Source organism: Amphiura filiformis, chromosome 7, assembly GCF_039555335.1.
Source record: "Amphiura filiformis chromosome 7, Afil_fr2py, whole genome shotgun sequence".
Lineage (NCBI taxonomy): Eukaryota > Metazoa > Echinodermata > Ophiuroidea > Amphilepidida > Amphiuridae > Amphiura > Amphiura filiformis.
Genome location: NC_092634.1, coordinates 56,660,192 through 56,678,941, shown reverse-complemented (window position 1 = coordinate 56,678,941; position 18,750 = coordinate 56,660,192).

Genomic DNA, 18,750 nt, shown 5'->3' with positions numbered 1-18,750 from the left:
GAATAGGAATTACCTTGAAAAATGTCTCAAAAAATACAAGATGCCAGTTATATTCCGGTCTGAAACTATCAGACAATATTTGAAACATTAATAACATCACAAATTCGCAACAAACCGAAATTGTGAAAAAATCATCCCCGGGCAGATTTTTTTGGCTATTTCTCCATTTGCGATCCTGCCCAAAAGTGTCTCCTTTTGACATGACACGTCACAAATGTGTATTAGCCAAGTCGAATCTTTTTTATGATTACGTAATGACATTAGCATAAACACAATAGCATATGGACACTGCCTGATATATCATAGTGGTGAAAAATAGTGGAGAAAATAATGAGTCAAATTGAGGTATTGTTACATAATTCTAAATATCTAAACAATAAAAGTATGGAATCTGGTGCGGTTTTGCAATTTGGTAGACCGATAACACAGGGTTGAAGCTATACTCTATTTAGACCTATACTATTTTTATTAGAGATAAGGGATCATGTTGAATATCTCCAATTTTGAGTAGGCGTTATCACGCATTGTTCTTTACATAATAAGAAATAGCAAGATTAAAATGGTGCCTGGTTCGACAAGTTAAATGGGAGGTCCCCGCGGGGAATTCGCAAACATTTCTTCCTTTTTAAACCCTTTGTTTTCAAAATGTCATGTTTATGTAATCAAAGCAGCACGTACACCATAGAGAGGCTCTGAATTGAAAAAGAAATTTGAATTTCAAAAGGTGTGTTTAATTTCAGCATTCTGAGACTTAGTATAGCAACTAACTCACAACGTCCAGCAGCATTGTATTTAGTCATATTTATAGCGCTTTTTTGCCTAAATTTTCCTTTTTTCATACATTTTTGTTACTTTTAATTGTGCCTACCACCCACACATGCGCATATTTATTTCTTTTATTGCAACAATTTCTATTGTCCTGACTATGATCTTTCATACCAATAATCATAATTGTTTTCGTTTCATTTTGGAGATATTTTTTATTCTTGTGTCTAACTTGTATGCTCGTCTGTCATGATCCGGGGGGGGGGGGTCCCTCCCATTGTGGCCTGTACACCATCCGCGATAATGAAAATGCGTAAAAAGGGTAGTTTTTCGTGGGTAAGCACGATACGCGCGTAACACGTTTAGGGTGTCAAAAACATGAAATATTGGAAAAAAGGGTAGCAAAATTGCAATTGCTAACACGCGGAAATAAAATTTGGGGTATGAAATTTGATGCAAGGAATAAAATCCCTGTTTAGGGTGTAAAAACACCTGTTTAGGATATTGTTTTAGCCAAGGGTTAAATCCTTGTTTAGGGTGCTTTTCAAAAGTTGATTATTGTGAATTGGTGTACAGGCCACAATGGGAGTGACCCCCGGGGTCATGATTTTCACACCATTTTTGTTTGTCATTAAGGCCTATTTCTGATGAATTTCAAAGACTGCACCTTTCCTCGTCTGTGTGTTCAATTCTTCTTTCACAATTATCAAGTGAATATACTTAGATTACCTCATACCAAAACAGGGCTTGCAAACTGCTTTGGTACTTACTTATCCTTCTCTCATGTTCTGTAACTGCAATTCAAATGTCCCACCAACGTTGACAGTTGTCAGTGTACATATAGCAATGACTTGATACAAATGAGATTGCGTAATTCAAAAGTACAAACCTGTATTTATCATATGATATAGTCATCAAAGTCATGCTTGAGGGGAGATAAATAATAGTTGCGGGAATATATTGACTACATTGTCCCTCGTACAAAGACAATAGAAAACAGCATACCCAAATAGTAAACTAATCTTAAGGGATCCCCGTAGAATTCAGGAAGGAACATGATAAAGCGCAACATATCTTTTTATTTCAACAGAAGGGTTTTGTGGAAATGAGTCCCAATTTATATATTTTTATTTACAATCTTTTCTCAAACATGCCAATGAATGTGAGAAAGAGAGTGAATAATTGATACAAATTCTCCTTTCAGAAATATATGGCTGGCTACAAACATATTTGTTACAACCTGCAAAATAATCTGAAAATCAAAGGCATTCATTTTATTTTAACAATCTTCATAATGCCTTTGTTTTTATGAAATATTTGATTAATTTAGTTAATTCCGCACTTGTCATTGATATTGTGAAAAGATATTCCAATTCCAAAAATATTGCAGCCACAGAAACTCAAAATATTTCCTTATGACGGTATGACTGTATGGCATTGATATTCATCAAATATCCACTTGGCGATAACTAATTAATTGAAAAGGCTATTGACATTCATTTTAAGTTTAAAAGAATATCACATTGAAATGTTTAGAAATACAACTTTTAAAATAAGTAAGTTCTTTTTTAATATTTTTTTTGTCATTGAACATATTACTTTCGATGAAAAAGTCATTAAACATTGTGCAGAAATAAGTCAAGCAAGTGAATTGCCCATATTTTCTCAGTTGACAATATTTACAGGCTTATGACAAAAAACAAAATACAATACAAATTAGTGAAATTGATGTATGCATTAAAATGAACGACCAATTCGATTGATTGACACATATTACAATAAAATAAAAAATAAAATGACATGGTATTGCACACATAAGCCTAACAAACTTCAGTGACAAACTTATTAAAATCAAAATGTTTGCAATAAAAATTCATTTTCTTGCATTACAAATTATTTTTAATTTATTTAAAATTTTATAAATATTTTTTAGCATTGAAAATATTACTTTTGATGAAAAAGTCAACAAACATTGGGCAGAAATAAGTCATGCAAGTGAATTGCCCATACTCCCTCAGTTGACAATATTTACAGGCTTGATAATGATATATTAAAACAAATATAATACAAATGATTGAAATTAATGAATGAATTAAAATGAACGACCAATTCGATTGATTGACACATCTACTATGCGTTCATAGGCAAATGTAGAATGCCAGAAGACAATAAAATGACAAGGTATTGCACACATAAGCCTAACAAACTTCAGTGACAATCTTATTAAAATCAAAATGTTTGCAATAAAAATTAATTTTCTGAATTTGTCAAATAAGGAACTTTTTCACGATAAATTAAAATTTGTCATTTGTGCATGCATGACAAATTTTTCAACTAAGACAGTATGTATGGCCATATTTTGTTTGTTAAATGATGAATTAATTATACTTCACGTGCTTGGTGTACAAATAAAGTAAACTAACAAATTTATATTAGTCAAAACAAGAAATTTAACAGAGAATGTAATTAAATATTAAAATGTAAATTTTAGACATTTTATAAATGCTTGATATGACTAAACATTGATAAATTTACCTGTAGGGCAAAATAATTATTTATTGTTGTTGGCTTTTATTAAGTGGAAGCATGATAACAGAACAGAACAAGTTTTTGAAGAATCATTTTCTGAACGAGACATTTGTCTTACAAATAAGCAAATGAATAAAGAGTAAACTGACGAATCAAACGGAAAACATTACAAGAGCATATTTATAACTGTTAGTATACATTTTAAATGAGAATCAAAATAAACCTTGAATGAATAAATTAACAATGTGAACTGCAAAAAGTTTATTCTTAATTAATATATCATTTTCTTTCTTTTGAAACGAGTGATCACATATGCAATATCAACGGTACATTTTGGCACTGCGGGTTTAATTACATTGCAATTATGGTTGATTTTCACACAAATGCAGGGATGTTATTTGTTTGTTCAGCATCATAGCTATTAAATGTGATCAAAATATCAAATAAAAATCAAATAATTAGGCCTAAATATTTTGCAATCATTTTGGATGCGGGCAGGAAACGGTAAACTCAAAATCAAGAAGGGCCGAGGTTTTCCCTTCAAAACAGACCAGGGGAAAATATTAGTTCCTATGATATGACAAAGTGGAGGGTGATAGTCATAGCAGGATACTGTCATGCTCTAATAGACTATAATGAAATATGCGGGGGCATGGTTGATGGTTCAAATAGCCTGTATAAACAGCTAGGGGGGTACTCAGTACAAAAGACCATTTGCCCATCTAATATATCAAGGACTTTTCGGAAAAGGTAATTGGTATAAAAGTTTCATGTCCATCTGCTTTGATAACGATCAAAGTTGAAAAAAAATCCCCTCATTTCAATATCTCCAATATCTTGAAATAATTAATTAAGAATGAGTTTTTTAATTCTCATCTCTCTGATATCAGAAAATGAGCATGTAGTGTGGAATTTTTAAGTGTTTATTTTTTCATATGGGCAAGTTCTTTGACATTTGAATCTGAGACATTGGCACGATACATATCATAATGGGGTTGGATTCAGTCCACTTCATTCAGAGACGCTCAAGTGTATGAATTTATCAGATAAAGGAGTATGTCAAAGATGGAGGTGAAAAGTTCATAAGTGATAGTATACAGAGACGCCATATAAGTCCAAATACATGCCAATAATAGGCCTATATAATGGTGAACGTATAGTAAGTAGTCAAGTAAAGAGAATATAAATTATAAAGGTAATCCTTCAAGTTTCAATGTGGATGTGATGTATACGGTTCTGCAGAATGAGACAACATAATATATTATATGATGCGCTGATGAGAAGAGTTGTGAGACTCCGTTATGAATATTGAATATAAAAGTAGATTATAGTAAGAATGCCGAAAAGTGGCATTGTGATAGTGGAGCTCAACTATTAAAGTTGGTAATTTCTTGGAAGTAGATGTAGAGTGTGTACGTAAATTGGAACCATAGCTGTTCCATGCATTTTAAGAAAAATGCCCGACACGTGTTTCGATCCTCTTTATCATGTTGATAGGCGGGATCTCATCAGGAGCGGCCTAGATGATAAGTTAATACTCCAGAAAATTCTCTATGTGTTGAAGCGAAAATGCTAGGTTATGTCAGTAAAAGAAATGCACATTTGGTGACAGGTTTATCATGTATATAAAGAGAGAGAGAGAAGTCACCATGGTGATAATATAAGTAATTCATTCCTTGACGTTTGTTTGTGAAAAGTGAAGTAATGCCGAATCATTTAGTATACGTTGTGTTTTAGAAGTAAGCATACCCGTAGCGCGGGGATTGTGAAACAACACGTGTAGGCATCGTGCATATAATGGCGTCAAGGATGTTCTCTTGTGCTCGCATAGCACTAGTACAGTACAGTGAGTTGTGCAGTGCAAAATAGGCTGGAATACAAGCATGATAATATCGTGGTATCAACATTGATATTATGCAGTACATGCATTTTGTTTTGCCGTTGAAAATTGACATAAATAAGTGGATATTCCATAGTGTCCTTCTTGGTTGTAGGGAAGAAAGTAAAATCCATGTTATGACAGAAATTTGGAAGTAAAACACTCAACATTGTGACATGTTTGTGTGTGATCTGTCCTGGTCGTGCTCCAAGTAACCAAGGAAGGGTAAAGGTCAAGAAATTAGTTGTATGCGCATGTGTAGTAGTTGAGTCGTTGAATGCAAATAGAAACCGTGATATAATAGTGGTTGTGAGTATTTTTTAGTAGTAAAAAGGATTACGTTTGAAAGCGTTTTTCAAATTAAATAAAAGTTATACGTTCAATTTATAAGTAGCCATGGATGAAGAGTGCTTTGTATTGTCTAGACAATATTATATCCCAAGTGATGATGAGAAATGGCACTCTAAAGATCTAAAAGAAAATGAACTTTTGACAGAGAGAATTCAAGTGGTAAAATTCATATTATTATGTTTAGTTGTAAAAAAGTGGTTCCTGAAGAAACGTGTGCTAGCCTATAATTGTAGATAGGTAAAAGAATCTGTGTTTCTTCAGATTAAAAGTTGTAGTGAGGAGAGATATAAGCACTCTAAAGATCACCAAGTTCTAATAACGAGGGATACCTTGGGTCCGAATCCCACCACATAGTCCTCTAAAAGGTCTAAGGGTGAAATAATCAAATCATAATGGGGTTGGATTCAGTCCACTTCATTCAGAGACGCTCAAGTGTATGAATTTATCAGATAAAGGAGTATGTCAAAGATGGAGGTGAAAAGTTCATAAGTGATAGTATACAGAGACGCCATATAAGTCCAAATACATGCCAATAATAGGCCTATATAATGGTGAACGTATAGTAAGTAGTCAAAAAAAAAAAATAAAAATTATAAAGGTAATCCTTCAAGTTTCAATGTGGATGTGATGTATACGGTTCTGCAGAATGAGACAACATAATATATTATATGATGCGCTGATGAGAAGAGTTGTGAGACTCCGTTATGAATATTGAATATAAAAGTAGATTATAGTAAGAATGCCGAAAAGTGGCATTGTGATAGTGGAGCTCAACTATTAAAGTTGGTAATTTCTTGGAAGTAGATGTAGAGTGTGTACGTAAATTGGAACCATAGCTGTTCCATGCATTTTAAGAAAAATGCCCGACACGTGTTTCGATCCTCTTTATCATGTTGATAGGCGGGATCTCATCAGGAGCGGCCTAGATGATAAGTTAATACTCCAGAAAATTCTCTATGTGTTGAAGCGAAAATGCTAGGTTATGTCAGTAAAAGAAATGCACATTTGGTGACAGGTTTATCATGTATATAAAGAGAGAGAGAGAAGTCACCATGGTGATAATATAAGTAATTCATTCCTTGACGTTTGTTTGTGAAAAGTGAAGTAATGCCGAATCATTTAGTATACGTTGTGTTTTAGAAGTAAGCATACCCGTAGCGCGGGGATTGTGAAACAACACGTGTAGGCATCGTGCATATAATGGCGTCAAGGATGTTCTCTTGTGCTCGCATAGCACTAGTACAGTACAGTGAGTTGTGCAGTGCAAAATAGGCTGGAATACAAGCATGATAATATCGTGGTATCAACATTGATATTATGCAGTACATGCATTTTGTTTTGCCGTTGAAAATTGACATAAATAAGTGGATATTCCATAGTGTCCTTCTTGGTTGTAGGGAAGAAAGTAAAATCCATGTTATGACAGAAATTTGGAAGTAAAACACTCAACATTGTGACATGTTTGTGTGTGATCTGTCCTGGTCGTGCTCCAAGTAACCAAGGAAGGGTAAAGGTCAAGAAATTAGTTGTATGCGCATGTGTAGTAGTTGAGTCGTTGAATGCAAATAGAAACCGTGATATAATAGTGGTTGTGAGTATTTTTAGTAGTAAAAGGATTACGTTTGAAAGCGTTTTTCAAATTAAATAAAAGTTATACGTTCAATTTATAAGTAGCCATGGATGAAGAGTGCTTTGTATTGTCTAGACAATATTATATCCCAAGTGATGATGAGAAATGGCACTCTAAAGATCTAAAAGAAAATGAACTTTTGACAGAGAGAATTCAAGTGGTAAAATTCATATTATTATGTTTAGTTGTAAAAAAGTGGTTCCTGAAGAAACGTGTGCTAGCCTATAATTGTAGATAGGTAAAAGAATCTGTGTTTCTTCAGATTAAAAGTTGTAGTGAGGAGAGATATAAGCACTCTAAAGATCACCAAGTTCTAATAACGAGGGATACCTTGGGTCCGAATCCCACCACATAGTCCTCTAAAAGGTCTAAGGGTGAAATAATCAAATCATAATGGGGTTGGATTCAGTCCACTTCATTCAGAGACGCTCAAGTGTATGAATTTATCAGATAAAGGAGTATGTCAAAGATGGAGGTGAAAAGTTCATAAGTGATAGTATACAGAGACGCCATATAAGTCCAAATACATGCCAATAATAGGCCTATATAATGGTGAACGTATAGTAAGTAGTCAAGTAAAGAGAATAAAAATTATAAAGGTAATCCTTCAAGTTTCAATGTGGATGTGATGTATACGGTTCTGCAGAATGAGACAACATAATATATTATATGATGCGCTGATGAGAAGAGTTGTGAGACTCCGTTATGAATATTGAATATAAAAGTAGATTATAGTAAGAATGCCGAAAAGTGGCATTGTGATAGTGGAGCTCAACTATTAAAGTTGGTAATTTCTTGGAAGTAGATGTAGAGTGTGTACGTAAATTGGAACCATAGCTGTTCCATGCATTTTAAGAAAAATGCCCGACACGTGTTTCGATCCTCTTTATCATGTTGATAGGCGGGATCTCATCAGGAGCGGCCTAGATGATAAGTTAATACTCCAGAAAATTCTCTATGTGTTGAAGCGAAAATGCTAGGTTATGTCAGTAAAAGAAATGCACATTTGGTGACAGGTTTATCATGTATATAAAGAGAGAAGAGAGAAGTCACCATGGTGATAATATAAGTAATTCATTCCTTGACGTTTGTTTGTGAAAAGTGAAGTAATGCCGAATCATTTAGTATACGTTGTGTTTTAGAAGTAAGCATACCCGTAGCGCGGGGATTGTGAAACAACACGTGTAGGCATCGTGCATATAATGGCGTCAAGGATGTTCTCTTGTGCTCGCATAGCACTAGTACAGTACAGTGAGTTGTGCAGTGCAAAATAGGCTGGAATACAAGCATGATAATATCGTGGTATCAACATTGATATTATGCAGTACATGCATTTTGTTTTGCCGTTGAAAATTGACATAAATAAGTGGATATTCCATAGTGTCCTTCTTGGTTGTAGGGAAGAAAGTAAAATCCATGTTATGACAGAAATTTGGAAGTAAAACACTCAACATTGTGACATGTTTGTGTGTGATCTGTCCTGGTCGTGCTCCAAGTAACCAAGGAAGGGTAAAGGTCAAGAAATTAGTTGTATGCGCATGTGTAGTAGTTGAGTCGTTGAATGCAAATAGAAACCGTGATATAATAGTGGTTGTGAGTATTTTTAGTAGTAAAAGGATTACGTTTGAAAGCGTTTTTCAAATTAAATAAAAGTTATACGTTCAATTTATAAGTAGCCATGGATGAAGAGTGCTTTGTATTGTCTAGACAATATTATATCCCAAGTGATGATGAGAAATGGCACTCTAAAGATCTAAAAGAAAATGAACTTTTGACAGAGAGAATTCAAGTGGTAAAATTCATATTATTATGTTTAGTTGTAAAAAAGTGGTTCCTGAAGAAACGTGTGCTAGCCTATAATTGTAGATAGGTAAAAGAATCTGTGTTTCTTCAGATTAAAAGTTGTAGTGAGGAGAGATATAAGCACTCTAAAGATCACCAAGTTCTAATAACGAGGGATACCTTGGGTCCGAATCCCACCACATAGTCCTCTAAAAGGTCTAAGGGTGAAATAATCAAATCATAATGGGGTTGGATTCAGTCCACTTCATTCAGAGACGCTCAAGTGTATGAATTTATCAGATAAAGGAGTATGTCAAAGATGGAGGTGAAAAGTTCATAAGTGATAGTATACAGAGACGCCATATAAGTCCAAATACATGCCAATAATAGGCCTATATAATGGTGAACGTATAGTAAGTAGTCAAGTAAAGAGAATAAAAATTATAAAGGTAATCCTTCAAGTTTCAATGTGGATGTGATGTATACGGTTCTGCAGAATGAGACAACATAATATATTATATGATGCGCTGATGAGAAGAGTTGTGAGACTCCGTTATGAATATTGAATATAAAAGTAGATTATAGTAAGAATGCCGAAAAGTGGCATTGTGATAGTGGAGCTCAACTATTAAAGTTGGTAATTTCTTGGAAGTAGATGTAGAGTGTGTACGTAAATTGGAACCATAGCTGTTCCATGCATTTTAAGAAAAATGCCCGACACGTGTTTCGATCCTCTTTATCATGTTGATAGGCGGGATCTCATCAGGAGCGGCCTAGATGATAAGTTAATACTCCAGAAAATTCTCTATGTGTTGAAGCGAAAATGCTAGGTTATGTCAGTAAAAGAAATGCACATTTGGTGACAGGTTTATCATGTATATAAAGAGAGAAGAGAGAAGTCACCATGGTGATAATATAAGTAATTCATTCCTTGACGTTTGTTTGTGAAAAGTGAAGTAATGCCGAATCATTTAGTATACGTTGTGTTTTAGAAGTAAGCATACCCGTAGCGCGGGGATTGTGAAACAACACGTGTAGGCATCGTGCATATAATGGCGTCAAGGATGTTCTCTTGTGCTCGCATAGCACTAGTACAGTACAGTGAGTTGTGCAGTGCAAAATAGGCTGGAATACAAGCATGATAATATCGTGGTATCAACATTGATATTATGCAGTACATGCATTTTGTTTTGCCGTTGAAAATTGACCTGCTTGGAATTTCACCTTTAGACACCAAAATGACACCTTAAAATTAAAATGCCCTGGGTATAAAAATGCAGGCAATTTTGTTTGAAAATGTTTACGATTTTGAACTCTAGAAAGCCGAGAATAGAAATAAGCAACCAGGGCAATTATATTAATTAAATTATATTGTTATATCTGTATGAAAATATCAATACAAAAAGTGAAGTGGTAATCAGTTTTGAGGTTAGAAGACGCATTATACTTCAGTAAAAAAAGAAGACTCGTTATACTTGAACTTCAGTAAAAAGGGTTAATTCACATGTCAATATAAAACTTGAATTTGTTATGTGAAAATCTGTATTAAACCAGGTAGAAAAAAACATGAAGCAAGGCCTATCCTGAGAAAAGCCCAGACTAAAGATCATAATCAAATTATGCTCCATACACTGTCCACTGTGGTCCACAGCTTCTGTGCACAAACTTGTAGTGGTTTTACAAAAGTATTCCACTGGGCCAAGGACACCCATCCTAAAAATAGGTTTTAGAATGTTAATGGTTTAATTTATGTGGCATTATATTTTTGCAATAATCTGTTCTTAAAACAAAAACTTCACAATGCAGACAAAATAGATTTCTTGTCACTTGAGGTCTATTAAATTTGGCTATAAAGTCTATCTGGTATTTGAATGAATGAATGTATAACAAAATAAAAATCTGAAGAAACTGTCAAGAATTCTATCTATAAAAAATCCTTTTTTACAACAACAAAAAACTCGTAAATTTGGACAACAAAATAAAATTCAGGCAAAAATTCTCATTAGGGGCTGTGCAATAATTATGAGCCAATGGGTGGGGGGGGGGGGGAATTTCCCCATGATGGTCCAGCTCAAAATGTGTCGGTTATTGTTGGAAATTTCAAACATGTTTTTTGCGTCTAACAGTTTCTATTAAGTATTATTTCTAAATTTCCACCATACTCAGAAAACAAGCAAATCTTCCACAGGGAATTTCTCCCGGGGGGTAACTCCCATTGTGGCCTGTACACCATCCGCGATAATGAAAACGCGTAAAAAGGGTAGTTTTTCGTGGGTAAGCACGATACGCGCGTAACGCGTTTAGGGTGTCAAAAACATGAAATATTGGAAAAAAGGGTAGCAAAATTGCAATTGCTATTACGCGGAAATGAAATTTAGGGTATGAAATTTGATGCAAGAAATAAAATCCCTGTTTCGGGTGTAAAAACACCTATTTAGGATATTGTTTTAGCCAAGGGTTAAATCGTTGTTTAGGGTGCTTTTCAAAAGTTGATTATCGTGAATTGGTGTACAGGCCACAATGGGAGTGACCCCCGGAATTTCTACCCTGTTTTAGACCTTCTCTGCTGGAATTCTAACAAAATGTAAATGTTTCCAACTGGAATTGAGGTAGAAGTGCAAATCTTCCACAGGGTATCCAACTGAAAGTTAAATTTTCCACCGATAATGTTTCCAACTGGAATTGAAGTCGACATGAAAATCTTCCACAGGGTATCTGACTGGAATGAAGTTTTTAGCTAGAATTCCACACAAAACATGTAAATGTTTCCAACTGGAATTGCGGTCAAAATGCAAATCTTCCATAGGGTATCCAGCTGGAATTGCGTTAAATTTGTAAATCTTCTACATGATTCAGCTGGAATTACAATGAAACGTGGGACTATTTCCAACCGGATTGTACATTTGGCCCAACTGGAATTTAGGTAGCATTGTAAATCTTCCACAGGGGGGGTGTGGATTTCAAATGGAATAGCCCATTGGTAAACCAAATGGCCGAAAATACGACCTATGAGTTAATGCAATAAAAAAAAAGTAAACATTTATTGCTTACGTATTGCAAGAACTCCTTGATCTGTTCTGGTAAATGAAATCCTGTTGGTATATATTTTCCGCCCCTCGATACCAAGTTTGCTTTATATGTCACATGCTCGTATAATCCAGGTATGTAATCTGTAAACTGTATCACATTTTTAAGCAAAAATCTTTGATGGTAATTCAGAGTAACAGACATAGATATAATGATTATTATAAAAAATACTTGAGAATTATAATTGACATTCATGACAATCATTATGTTGCATACAGAAACCGGTATTAAAAACATCGGTCGATGTTTTGCCACAAGTTTAAAAAAATAACGGTTAGTTCATGAAAAAGAAGAAGTGAAATTTAGCAAAACGCGACGAGGTTTATTTGCCCGTATTAGAGCTCTATTGTTAAAAACATCGGTCGATGTTTTGCCACAAGTTTAAAAAAATAACGGTTAGTTCATGAAAAAGAAGAAGTGAAATTTAGCAAAACGCGACGAGGTTTATTTGCCCGTATTAGAGCTCTATTGTTCCGCTATTGTATCCGCTATTGTATCCACTATTGTATTCTATTCATAAAAGCTACTGCTAGAATCGCGGCAATCCCTGATATTGCTGGTGTCTACCGACGGCGTTTCGCATTTATTAACATTCAAAATGATCCGATACTCTTACATTTATAGACTTATTACCGCTTTTTATATCATATTCAGAAATTGCAATTATGAAAACTACAAACTTTGAAAGTGAAATATATTTACCATCGAAAATATATCATACTTAAATTCTATAGAATCTAATCAATCAATAGATACCCAACCCAGAAGTGCCCATTTATTTTCTAAATTTTTGAGTGAACACGATAATGCGATTGATTTTCTTACACGTAAAATACGGCCAATTCAGAGAGAAAATCTTGTTTCACGTATAGGGCCAGCTAAGGGCCTACTATAGACATTTTTGTTGGCTGGCCGCTGAGCTACATCTTTTACTAATTATAGATACGTCAAAACGTGTTCCCATGTTGAAAGTGTACAAGCTATTTCTACTTGCTTTAGAGAGAGCACAATTGAATGAAGACGATTTATTTATGCCAGGATTTCATTTAATATAACTATTTTTTATTTTAATAATACCCCATACTTAACAAGACAAGGAAATATTGTAAAGGCCATAAATATACGCACTCATGCATAGGGAGACAAACATGATAAAGTTAATCTGTTCTTTTCATTCTCGTTCATTAACTTTTGGAACATTTCAATCCTTCTCGGCAATCTAGGGCCATAGGCCTATAGTAATTTAAATCGTGAAACCGTAGAACGATCTGTTGGTTGGCATAGATTTTGAATAAAATTGAATCCCATCACATCAATTCAAAGCTACACCCTTTTTTGAAATACTGGTTACCACTGGCTTAAAATGAATTGACAATAACTTGAAATTTGGACATTTTGAGATAAATCCATATCATGGGTAATGTGAGGCCGCTCTTTTCATTGGTGACATCCTCAAATCACCACCATGCCAGCAAATAATGAAAAGTAATTGAACAAAGTGGTGTTGTTCAACGATGTTTTAATATAAAATTATACACTGACGTTTCGTACAAAAGTACTTTATCAAAGTGAGCAAAATAGAGAATGTCTGCGAGCGCGGAAAATAAAAATGAGAAACGCGATGTTAAAAGGTGCGTACTAGAAATGGCGCAACACGCAAATTAAAGCAGCGCGAGCGAAAGCAGTCGCAGACAAACTCTAGATATTAAATGAAATGCAAAGAAAGAGGAAGAGAGACTGATGAAAATAAAGGAAGAAAGTAAAGAATGAACAAGAAAGAGAAAATAAAAAAAAAAAAAAAAAGAAAGGAGGAAAGAAAGAAAGGAAGGAAAAAGAAATGAGAAGAAAGAAATAAAGAAAGGAAAAAGGAAAGGAAAGAATGAAAGTAGGCCTATGAAAGAAAGAAAGAAAATAAGAAAGAAAGAAAGAAAGAAAGAAAAAAGAACGAAAAAAGAGGAAGAAAGAAATAAAGGAGAGAAAGAAAGGAAGAAAGAATGAAAGAAAGGAAAAAAAGCAAGGAAGGAAAATGAAAAGAAGAAGAAAGAAATAAAGAAAAGAAAAAGAACTAAAAAGGAAAGGAAAAATGAAAGTAGGCCTATGATAGAAAGAACGAAAAACGAAAGAAAGGAGGTAAGAAAGAAAGAGAGAAAGTAAGAAGGGGAGAAAGAAAGAAAGAGAGAAAGAAAGAAAGAGAGAAAGAAATTAATACAAAAAACTGCTATAATGGAGAGAATGAAGATCTACCAAATGGGCAGGGCGTGACCAAAAGGAAATTAAAGTTTGAATGCAGAAAATTGGACATTACGTCCGATGCTATCAGGGCCAGCAAGGGTGCCGTAATGGCATAGTATGTATATGAATGGATGAAATAAATTGATTGATTGATTGATTGCATGTTGTTCCTTCAACCATGAAGGTAGTAGAGAAGGAGTGAGCTCGCGTTAAGCTCATTACGTGAATCCTATTGTATACACAATAGAGACAGATATACCTTTGATCTAATGATCATCGCCGATAATTTCTGGAATGACTCCGTCTAATGGGGGGTTCATATTTAGTAACAAGTAAATCACGTATGCGCAAAACATGTATTATGGATGCGCATACATTTACTTAGCTGTTGAACTTGAATATTCATATTTCATTTAATATATGATGTTTTTTACGATTAATATGTTGAAACATGTTGTTCCAGAATGTTTCTAAACAGTTTATTATGGAATAGTGCAGTTCACACACATTTTAAGGACGGGTAAAATTGTTTTAACCACTGTTTTAAAAATACGAAGATCTTATTAAAATAAATTGCGCATTGATGAGTTGAATTATACTCCCATCAAACGAGATGTATCTCAGTGTTGCCCGGTACTGCCCGGGTTGGTCCGATTTTATTTGTTTACCCAAAACTTTAACAATTGTTCCTCCCCCGAGGTTTCAAAATAAACCGCGTCCTGAGCCCTCTTTCAAACTAGCCAATAAAAGAGATGTAAAGCATAATGTGCATCATTTTCATCAAGTTAGAATGACTTATGCTGTTTCATCATATTTATAGCGCACACAAGTGTGCGACCATGCATGTATACAACACAAAAGATTTTAAGTGATAATCGTGTTACATAATCAAAACGTTGATCTGGAAACCTCAAAGGGCGGCAATTATGATTGCACAATAGAATGTGTGCGAGCTTTCTCCTTCTCTACTACCTCCATGCTTCAACCAACGCTAGTGATCTGAACCTGAGGTTTGGAGAAGGCCAGTGACTTTAAGATCAGACGGAATATGGGGAATCAAGTTGTAGTGGCGCGTGATGGGAGTGTCACGGTTGTTTTTGCTCACTTTGATAAAGTACTTTTGTACGAAAGTCAGTGTATAATTTTATATTAAAACATCGTTGAACAACACCATTTTGTTCAATTACTTTTCACTTTTTACCATGCGATGTTACGTGGGACTCTTATTTTTTTTCTGCACCAAATAATGAGATTTATATATTTTCTAAGACATTAGATCTGTTTAATAATTTATTTTATTCAAAAAGAAAAACGTCAAGTGTTCAAACTTTAAAGCTCTTTTTCTCGAAACAGCGATTTTAATTCAAGTTAGATCATTTTACCAAATCAGGGCCGAATTAGGCTGTTTAGCTTAATCATGTGAAGACTGATCTTTATGTTATTACAGTGAGGCCCACATACAAAGTTCAACAAAAAGTGAACGATGTTATAGCTTGGAGGGCTAACAAACCAACACCGCCAAATTCGACTGACGTGTGTACAACGTGGGAAGCTATGAGGAAATTGAACACTCGTTGTCTGATCATGCATGTGTTTATGGTTATGGATAACGGTTACTTAGCAGCTCTCGTTCTGCTTGGGTTTATTGAATACACTCTATATATAGTCATCAATATGTCGTTTCCAGTCCCTCGCTGAACTATTGGGTTCAGTTATTAATTTTTTTAATAATTCTTACCCCATGCAGCTGATTGGGGTGGTTACGGGTCGTCAAAACCACTAACCGCGAAATGAGGATATCGAACTAGTTTGCCCCTCGAAGCTTCAAAAAACCACTCATCCCGAAATATGGATATCCAACTAGGGCTACAAAGAACCCACTTACTGCGCAATATTTTTTACCTCAAAAAAAGAATTAATATCTACCATAAAACGTTTCAAAACGTAAAAAGGGGCCAAAGTTTAAAAATCTTTCCTGTGTGGCTTTTCACCCTTTTTTAAACTTGGTCCCATTTATGAAAGTTTCTAAAGACCCATATGAAGTCATCTTTAGGCTACTTGTTTGTTTTCTTAGTTGTCATTGTTCATTTTGTAGAGTAAATGAATTAATGTTCGTGCGTGATTGAAGTTTTTCCGTAAAGACGTTATAATGTATTTTGATTTAAGCAAAAGTAGCAAATACTCACTTTGTTAAATTCTTCATCGTCTTGTGCGATTCTGCGCCTCATGTACAGATGTAGGGCCTATATGCAAGTTGACAGACAGTCAATTTGCTAAGTATATATAATACTCTATTACTCTCTATGAACACGCAATATAATAAAACATAAACCTTCAAATGATTTTGATAATACATAGACTATGCTTTTGAACAGTCTTAAACCTAATTGTAGAAATTACTACTATACTGAATGGGACCAAGTTTAACAAAGGAGGAAAAGCCACACAGGAAAGATTTTTTAAACTTTGGCCCCTTTTTACGTTTTGAAACGTTTTTTGGTAGATACAAACATGCGCATATGTTTTTGTCGGATGCTGCATGGTGAAGTATACTCATTTACGCCTTAAAGCGCGTGAGAATTTTGTGTCCCTAGTTAAAGCCCTAATTTTAATTAATTAGTAAGATGCACATGGTTATTCGCTTTAATATCATAAAGCATTAAGCAATAGAGATGTTTATCTGGATGAGTGAAGAATGAAATGTGCATAATGTAGGCTTACACATTTGTGTTCACAAGATGAAATACGAAATTAAGCAAATAAATGTAATGATGACGGAAACACTTTTAAGTCCAGTATTTAAGCGATTATCGTCGATGCCAGGTGAGTAGGGATCAAAAAGATTGTTGCCTTTTTGACAAAAAGACGTGTATATTTATGATGTGCAAAATTTTAGGAAACTCGGCCCATGTGAAATGTCCGAAATCACGTCTCAAAACAAAACAGTTTCTGTGAGTTTACAAAAGTGATCATGATAAAAGAATAATCTGTAGACTTTCCTACTTCATATGCACCATAAATATTTATATATAGGTAAAAACTCATAGTAATCATGGCGAACCTTTCAAATTTCTGGCCAAATTTGGAAAAAATTATGATGTTCGTCGTTTTTGCGTGCAATTTGCAGTAGCGACAAACACAACAATGGAAAGTTTGAGAGTTTCAACCAGCTGGCGATTCAACTTCGAAAAAAAAAGAACAAAGCCGAAAAGGAATAGAAAACGTAGGCTCAACGGAACGCGGAAAACACATTTACGCAAAAACGTTAGACAACATACCGGCCCTAGCAGGACCCCGAATCTCGAAATCTTTGTCACGTAATGAATACGGAATAAATCGCAAATATGTAGGGGATTAGACCGGGATGGAGGTTATTGCTCGGCCCGTATGCTTACCTTGATATCCGCATCTTCGAAGTTACTGATTCGGTAGGGCACAATGTGTCGGTATCTCCTGCACCAAAGGTCAGGCCAGCGGCGCCAGTATCGTTACATTGAAAAAAGTATCGTTTGCCTGTCGGATCTTATATCCAAGACGATGACTGATAGTATAGTATTCAAGTATATATCTAGGCTAAAAGCAAACAAACGGACAAACTATCAGTAGAGGTGACACTGAGTGGAAGAGGTGTCAGACAAGGCTGCATCTTGTCCCTCAGCTTTTCTACATCTATGCTGAAAGAATAATGAGAGAAGCACTTGGAGAATTCCAAGGAGATGTGACGGTCAGCGAATGGCATATCTGAGGTACGCAGATGACACCACCTTGGTGTGTGAAAGCAGGAAAGAGCTACTAGCCCTTCTAATAGTTAGTGAAAAGAGGGGACTAATGCTGAACACCAAGAAGACCAAAATTATGGTTATATCAGATCAGATGAAAGGAAAGAAGTTAACTTCACACTTGATGGTGTAGTCATTGAAGAGGTGCAGACCCAGCAAACACAAAATCAAAAACGTTATAAACGTGTTAGAAACACGTTTTAGTTTTATTCAAAACTTTTCAATAACATTTAAATGTCGAGGTTATATAAAGATCATTTAAAAAATTAAAATGTTTATAATTATGAAAAACACTACAATAAGGCCAAACAAAAAAATACTTATGTCTCAAAGCCGCCGCGCGCGTTCGTTTTTCTTAGCGCGACCTTGTCAGCTGAAACGGCAAATTCATTTTTTATTTCCATTTTTTTTTAGTTTTAGTTTTTTGCCGTAAAATCTTGAAATTCGGAGACAAATTTGGAAGAACACTTGTGAAACTACCAAGGGCTTTGGGACATAAGTACTTTTTTGCCTAACATTGATAAAATGTTAAAACATTTGATAAAATGTTGTCAAAATGTTATTATAAAATATTTGTGGCAAAAATATTTGTGGCAAACATTTTTGCAAAATACTTTGTCAACTCTTAAATAATATTATGTTAGAATATTTTGCATCAAGTTTTCAAAAATGTTTTTGGAACGTTATTAAAACGTTCTATACCCTTTATATATAAC